General features: G+C 48.3%; 1 long non-coding RNA gene across 1 annotated transcript in view; it reads right to left on the minus strand.

The window, feature by feature from the left end:
- LOC144806057 (uncharacterized) overlaps window positions 1–5462 on the minus strand; it is a 131785-nt gene extending 126323 nt beyond the window's left edge. Inside the window, exon 1 of the long non-coding RNA XR_013605676.1 lies at window positions 5393–5462. This is a non-coding gene — a long non-coding RNA (uncharacterized LOC144806057). The remainder of the gene's footprint in view (window positions 1–5392) is intronic.
- Window positions 5463–7144: the final 1682 nt, after the last annotated feature.

The raw sequence follows: 7144 nt of genomic DNA on the forward strand, positions 1-7144 counted from the left end.
AACTTCACTCAGTCTCAGCAATTACTTTTTTTGCGAGCCTGGCGAGCTGGAGAATCAGCAATAGGCATGTCCTGCCACACTTAGCAGCCTGGCTGCCGGGCCCCATGGCAGCATAAATTCCACAAGACAATGTAGAAACTACTAAAACAAATGCAGGATTTAACAGAAAATGTATACTTTGTTAAACAAGAACACAGGCAGAACGGGGACAGAAAGTGTCCCCCTGGCTTTAAAAGCAACAACTACCAGTACTCTTGGGATATACAATCAAAACGTAAAAAATGACGTCAGATATATAAGGGGTAGCAGTGCACTTGAGGGGAAGCATGTTTCTATATTTCAATCAGGCAATGTTCCTATGTGGAATGTGTTAAAAGCCATGCTCCATTGGCACGAGATCTGTGGGGGGTCGCAGTGCACTCTAGGGGGAGCATGTTTATATATTTCAATCAGGCAGTGTTCCTATGTGGAATGTGTTAAAAGCCATGCTCCGTTTGCACGAGATCTGTGCAGAAACGAGAGTGTTTTGGTGCTCCGGAAACACATGTTTCCTCCTCGAATACTTTCCTTAAGCTACCTTGCTAAGGCACTTGGACGTCAATTACAGTTTAAATTCCGGCCTTCAAAGCAGCATGTAGTGCCTTGTAGTGAGCCAAATGAGCTATGTATTTTATTGAAGCCTGCAAGTGCAACACTGCTACACAAACCTACTCACTGGACTGGTGTGCTGTGGCATCAGTACTGTGTCACCCTGTCGCTTGGTGGTGTTACAAATAAAATGAAAATGAGTGACAGTTCGCTAACTCGGTGCTGTGCAAGGAACAATTCTTCTCACAGCCGTAGGTATTTCTCCTACACTGAGAGGCAAGACTGACAGTGCACCTGCGGGTCGGATGCACATTTGGTTGATGTTTAAACCCCATTTCGCATGACCCCTGCAAATTGCTGGTAATTTGCCAGGTGTGCATTGTTTAAAATATATTGCCTGATTTGTTGCTCAATAGAAGTGAATTTGTTTGTCTTTTTCGCTGCGTTTTTCAGTAAGGGAAAGACAGCTAATCTATTTGTTCTCCTTCCTTTGGCACTGAGGTGGTGATCTGCCTGTCTATGCCCTTGCGCTGATGGACGTCTGTCTGTCTGTGTTTTCAATCGAGGTGTTATATCCTCGATGTGAGCCTTTGATATGTTACTGCGCCCTGTGTGGTCAGTGAGCTGCTGATTGCTCCCTAAGTGCGCCAGCTTTAACGTTGTTGAGCTGTACATCACCCCCTGCTGGCGTTGCAGCATATGCCTCAGTGCTTTTTACACTACTCCTCTCTGAAACAATAAGTATCGGGATAAAAATAAGATTAGCTGAGAACCCTGCCCTCGGTCCTGGCTAAATATTACCTTCTAGGGCTGGATCCCACTATAGTTCATCCCTGCCTGTTAAACGTGCATGAGAGCGGAGGAAGTTGAAAATCACAACTTTCCCACGGTTGTGATTTTCCCGAGTACATAAGCAGGCACCAGGGCCTTCATTTTTAAGATTCTGGGCACTCACACTCCCTCTGAAGTTTCGGGTCACTGAGTTTTTATCCCCTTAATTACCAGCAGCTCTAGTTCTCTACACCAACAGAGAGAAGCGGAGGCCTGCGGATGGCGCTGCAGCAGGCATCAATGGGCTCTCTGGGCCAACAGGCCTCGGACTTCCCTGAGGCCGACTTCGGCCTTTACATAAACAGACAGGCAGCGACTTACGAGGGAAGCACTAGAGGCCGGGCCCTGGTCACGAGACAGGGGCTGCAATGGCCCTTTGCATCTCGGAGAGGCTTCCGTTCTGCTAGGTACCTGTGGGGGTCGGGTGAGTTCATTTACCTTCGTCTAATATGAGGGCTGGCGCAGAAATAAAATCTGCTTTGGGAATTAGAGTGGTGACCACAGAGCCTGGAGTCAACCCGGGTCGGTATTTGCAATTACCACACACAGACACAGTACTTACTTGGGCTGCAGATGAAATTCAGCCCGGCCTTGAAGCTGTGGTGGGTGGAACTCCATAATTGCAGGCAGCGACTCTACTCTGCGAGGCTGGCTGCAGCAGGATCAGGCCGTAAAACACCCGAGCCATGGCAATCCAGTTTTGCCGCCCAGCCCTGCCTCCGGTGATAAATAATCCAGGCGGTCCGGACTCCTGTGAGTCCCGAGCGGAGGAGCCGTCCAGTGACAGTCAGTCATTGGACACACTACCTCCAGTCCTGTCAAGTATCACGCATCAAACGTGACACTAACGCATTTCAGTGTGGTGCTCCGCATCACCGCACTGAAATGCATTGTCACACATAATTCATAGCGCCTCAGCTGGAGCCTGGAAGACATGCTGTTTTATTAAGCACTCAGCTGCCAAATTAAACTGTGGAGTCACTGGGCAGCTAGCAGCGCTCCATGCGGTGTGTGTGCTGCTCCGTCAGGCTTGGGGCACTCGCATTGCTGCTTAATGCCACAATGTGTCAGTTGAATTCTCGCCTCCGAGATGATTTGCGGCGGGGTTATCTGATGATGTCAGGTCGAGGTAGTACCCAATGGCTACTACCGAGACATGACACAGCCAGTCAGGTTCTGTAACACTGATGTGGGCTCCGCTGGGACCTGACGTCACATCCTGCTTCCAGAGTTTACTTGTGAAAGGCAGTAGGCCGAGGCGCTGGCCTTCTTTGCGGAAAATTTGAATACATCATCATAATCACGGCTCGCAGGCAGCGCTGCCTTTTGCGCCGCTGGCCTCCCCTGCTGCATGCATCATCTGTCTCAGCAGTTACTTGACCTCGGCCTCGCCAATTAAATTGGAGTCCTGCCGCAGGTTGGTAAGTCACAGAGGACCTGATCATGTCTTGTTGAAGGCCCAATGTATGTAGTAACACTTTGGTCTCGTGCCGGCCTGTAAAAGACCAGCCTGGCAAGAGGATTGTCTCCGCACAACACCCCTATAAAACGGTATTTAAATGTGAACATGAACAATAACGTTTGAAAAAGCCATAGTACGGATATCCTGAAACCCTCACTTTAAAACTCTCAGATGCGTTGGTAAATATTTCTTCTGAAATACATAGTCCTGAAAAACAATCGTCGTATGTTTGTATGCAGATCTTTTTTAAATGTGGTTTGTTGGAATTAAGTGGGAGAGAAGAGTGAAAACAAATGCAGTTAAGAACCGGAGGCAGTTTATTATGTACACATTTCTCACTGTCTGCAGGTCGTAAAAACTATTTTGCATTAAATCAGCCGCTAGGGTATATGTAACGAGTGGACTGTACTCATTAGATTTTACTCATTTTCTATGTAACTGTGTTACTATGATATCAAACAGGCTTGTTGAAACGAAGCCTGTTTGTATTTTTGCAATTTATTCACGTTACTGAGACAAAGTCCGTGTAGTGTAATATCGGACCTTCTCAGGTCTTGTAAATGCTCCCAATGTAACACTTCGGTCTCAGGCCTGTAAAAGAACAGTGCTGTGAGATTGGGACAGTCAGCTGGCAAGTACTCTCTGTGCACAACACCCTTATCCGTCTATAAAAAACAAGATGAGACATCTTTTTGGAGCTACACGGCAGAGAATAATTCTGACAAATGGGTGCTAAAATTGGGGTTTCAATAAGCCATAGTACCAATATCCCGAATCACTCACTTTAATGCTCCTAAACGCATTGGCAAATAGCTCTTCGGAAAATACATAATCCTGAAAAACAATCACCATATGTTTGTATGCAGATCTGGGAGATAAGTGTGAAAACAAATGCAGTTGTTTCAATAACGTAAGAAAGGAGGCTGTTTATTTTACACATTTCTCACAGTGCCTGCAGTTCGAAGCAAAACGATTTTGCATTAAATCAGCCACTGGGTGTACCGAGGGGACTTCGCTAATTAGATTTTACTAATTTTGCATATTACTGTGTTTCAATGATAACAAACAGGCTTTCTTGCCTGCTGAAGTGTCACCTGGTTGCATTTCTGCCATTTTTTCACAGCCCATGCACATTATATGTTTATTTACTTGCCATATGGCAAGCACGTGGTCGGCAACTGCCTGCAGTCAGTAGGGTGCCGATCTGGTTGTGATGTGTTCGACTCATTTAGAAGTTCTGCATTGTCCTCTGGCATGGCTGCCCACTGTGACCCAGGCTGTGACAAGCGTGTGTTTAAATTCTGGCCACCTTAAGTTTGCGGTTTATTTCTTAAAACCGCCGGGGCTGGGGTAAGTTTAACAGGTTTCTGACAGGCGTTGCTATGTTATATGGGAGATTATTGCACTGGCCTTAACCTGTGACGATAATCCAAAATAGTGCTCAGCCTGTTCCCGCGCGAGTCAGCTAACTGGCACTGTGTGACAGGCAGCTAAGATACCAGGATCCCTGTGTAACTTGTCTTGTTCATGTTGGAGCCTCACTCATCCGTTCTTTTGGGCCTGGGTTTCCACGTCATGTGGACAGACAAAGGCCCTGGAGTCTTGATACTCTCCTGATTGATTGCTGGCAGGCAAGGGGCCAAAGGTGGGAAATGATTTCTGGTGCTTTGCTGCAGTTTTAAGATCTTCTTGAGTTTCTTGTTCCTCAAATGGGTGTAATTTCTGATATTTCTATGTTTCCCTTGTCTTCATTGTTTGATTTTGTTCTCGAGAAAGTGTCACTCATAGTTGTTCTCATGTCACTCAAAATTACACTGAAACTATGAAAATGTCACACATGGCAATCTGAAACCTTGGCAGCTATGTACCTCGATAACGTCAGGTTGACAGGCAATGGAAGCCGCGCCCCGCCTGAAATCGCAATACATTGTGCTACATTGTGTAGCAGTTGAATGAGAGTATGAGAGTGACCCTGGCAGCAGTCTTAACACTGCTGGGAGCGCCGAGCTGGCTGCAGGAGCAGCGCGCACACCACGGGTAGCGCCGATCTGCAGCATTTCATTGCTTTAGGGAGCACTTTCAGTGACAGTTACAGCTCAGCTGAGCCACATGGGTATGCGTGACAATGCATTTCAGGGTGGTAATGCGGAGTACCACACTGAAATGCGTTAGTGTCACGTCTGATGCGTGATACTTGGCAGGACTGGGTGTGAGGTCAGTACACCTGCCCCCTGCGCCCCCTGATGATGGTGTGAGGTCAGTACACCTGCCTCTTGCGCCCCCTGATGATGGTGTGAGGTCAGTACACCTGCCCCCTCCCCCCTGATAATGGTGTGAGGTCAGTACACCTGACCCCTGAACCCCCTGATGATGGTGTGAGGTCAGTACACCTGCCCCCTTCCCCCTGATGATGGTGTGAGGTCAGTACACCTGTCCCCTCCTCCCCCCTGATGATGGTGTGAGGTCATTCACACTCCTTAGGTTGCAGATGGTTGCGAGAGGCTCACTTACCTCGGCTGTAAGTGAAGGTGCTTGCAGCCAGGGCTCCCTGGAAGAGAGGGGGCTGCTGGTGCTGACTCTGCCCCTGCTGACCCGGAAGCAGACATTTGTGAGAGTGCGGGGGACGGGGCTCATGTTATTCTGACAGGAGGCTTCATTCCGCCTCCGCTGCTGGTGCTGACTCTGCCTCTGGTGCCCCAGACACTGTTCACCTCTCAGACCTGAGGAGCCAATCAGCGTCCGGTAAAGGGAAGACTCTGCTGGCGCTGACCCGGAAGCAGACATTTGTGAGAGGGCGGGTCTTATGTTATCCTGACAGGAGGCTTCATTCCGCCTCAGCTGCTGGTGCTGACTCTGCCCCTGGTGACTCGGACACTGTTCTCCTCTAAGGCCTCAGGATCTAATCAGCGTCCGGTAAAGGGGCGACTCTGCCGGCGCTGACCCGGAAGCAGCCATTTGTCTCAGAAAACAGAGAAGTGGATCTGTTAGTGAGTTTCAGAGGCAGTTTCGAGGGTAGGTGAGTCCGGGGGGGGGGGGGGGACACCAGAGGGCAGTGGGAGCTTCGAGGTGAGTCCAGGGGGGAGGGGACACCAGAGGGCAGTGGGGGCTCCGAGGTGAGTCCAGGGGGGAGGGGACACCAGAGGGTAGTGGGGGCTTCGAGGTGAGTCCAGGGGGAGGGGGCACCAGAGGGCAGTGGGGGCTTCGAGGTGAGTCCAGGGGTCATTATTCTTGCCTCCATGCACTCAGAGGCAGAGGGGCTCCTGATTGTGGTTCAGACTGACGGTGCTTCCATGCTGGGTGTTATGCAGCAGATCTGTGGTGATTAGAGCTTTAGATCTCAGAGGTTTGTTCGCCTGAAGGGAGGTCTGTCCACATGTCTGGACAGAATATCACCTCTTGTCAATGATTCATATTTCGGTTTTCCTAATGACCCTAAATGTTGTACACTGTTTGAAAGCGGATGAGCTTTGCTCAGTGGGACTCAAGCTAGATGCTGAGGCCATTTGTTGATTGCCAAAAGTCGTTTGGTCCTGTCAGATCAGCTGATCTGGTCGGATGTGTTGGGCATTTTATGGCAGAAGACGGGGGAGACGTGGGTACATTTGGGCACACTCAGTCAGGGGCTCAGTGCTGCCCAAAACATTTTTATCAGGCTCTAGCTTGGAGAATATTATGAGGGTATAGATATGCTAATCTGATTCTACTATCGAGACATTTTATTATAAACCAATGTGGCATCTGTGCTTGCTGACAAGCTTTAAACAGGCATAATCTCAGCCTCTGGTCCTGACATGGAATAAAAAATATTATAGCTTTATCCTTAGGAATTTTCAATTCTATTAAGGGCACGAGGTAAAGGCTATCCCACTGTGAGTCAACATGTGCATTTGATGTGAATTAGGGCCTCATTTACATGTTGGCAGCATGTCCAATGTGGATGCTGAACATGAACAAAATTGTTTTACTGTTTCTTACCGCCAGAAGTAACAATAAAAATATTATTATTCTCCGCTCACCATGGGAGAAGACTCTCATGGCAAAAGGAGCATTATATTTTTTGTTTACAAAAAGAAAATACAGTTTCAGGATTTTCTTTTTGCAAATAAAAAACAATTGCTCCATGCTACAGGGCTGCGTCCTGCTAGCACAGCCCCATAGAATAGAGTAATACACATTGCCAGGAACCGCCGTCATGTTTTGATAAATTACTGCCTGCGTGGCGGCCATTTATACCCTGGGGATAGAGTAATTTACTTACGCCCC

This window comes from Lissotriton helveticus (genome assembly GCF_964261635.1).
Source record: "Lissotriton helveticus chromosome 1_1 unlocalized genomic scaffold, aLisHel1.1 SUPER_1_unloc_42, whole genome shotgun sequence".
Taxonomy (NCBI): domain Eukaryota; kingdom Metazoa; phylum Chordata; class Amphibia; order Caudata; family Salamandridae; genus Lissotriton; species Lissotriton helveticus.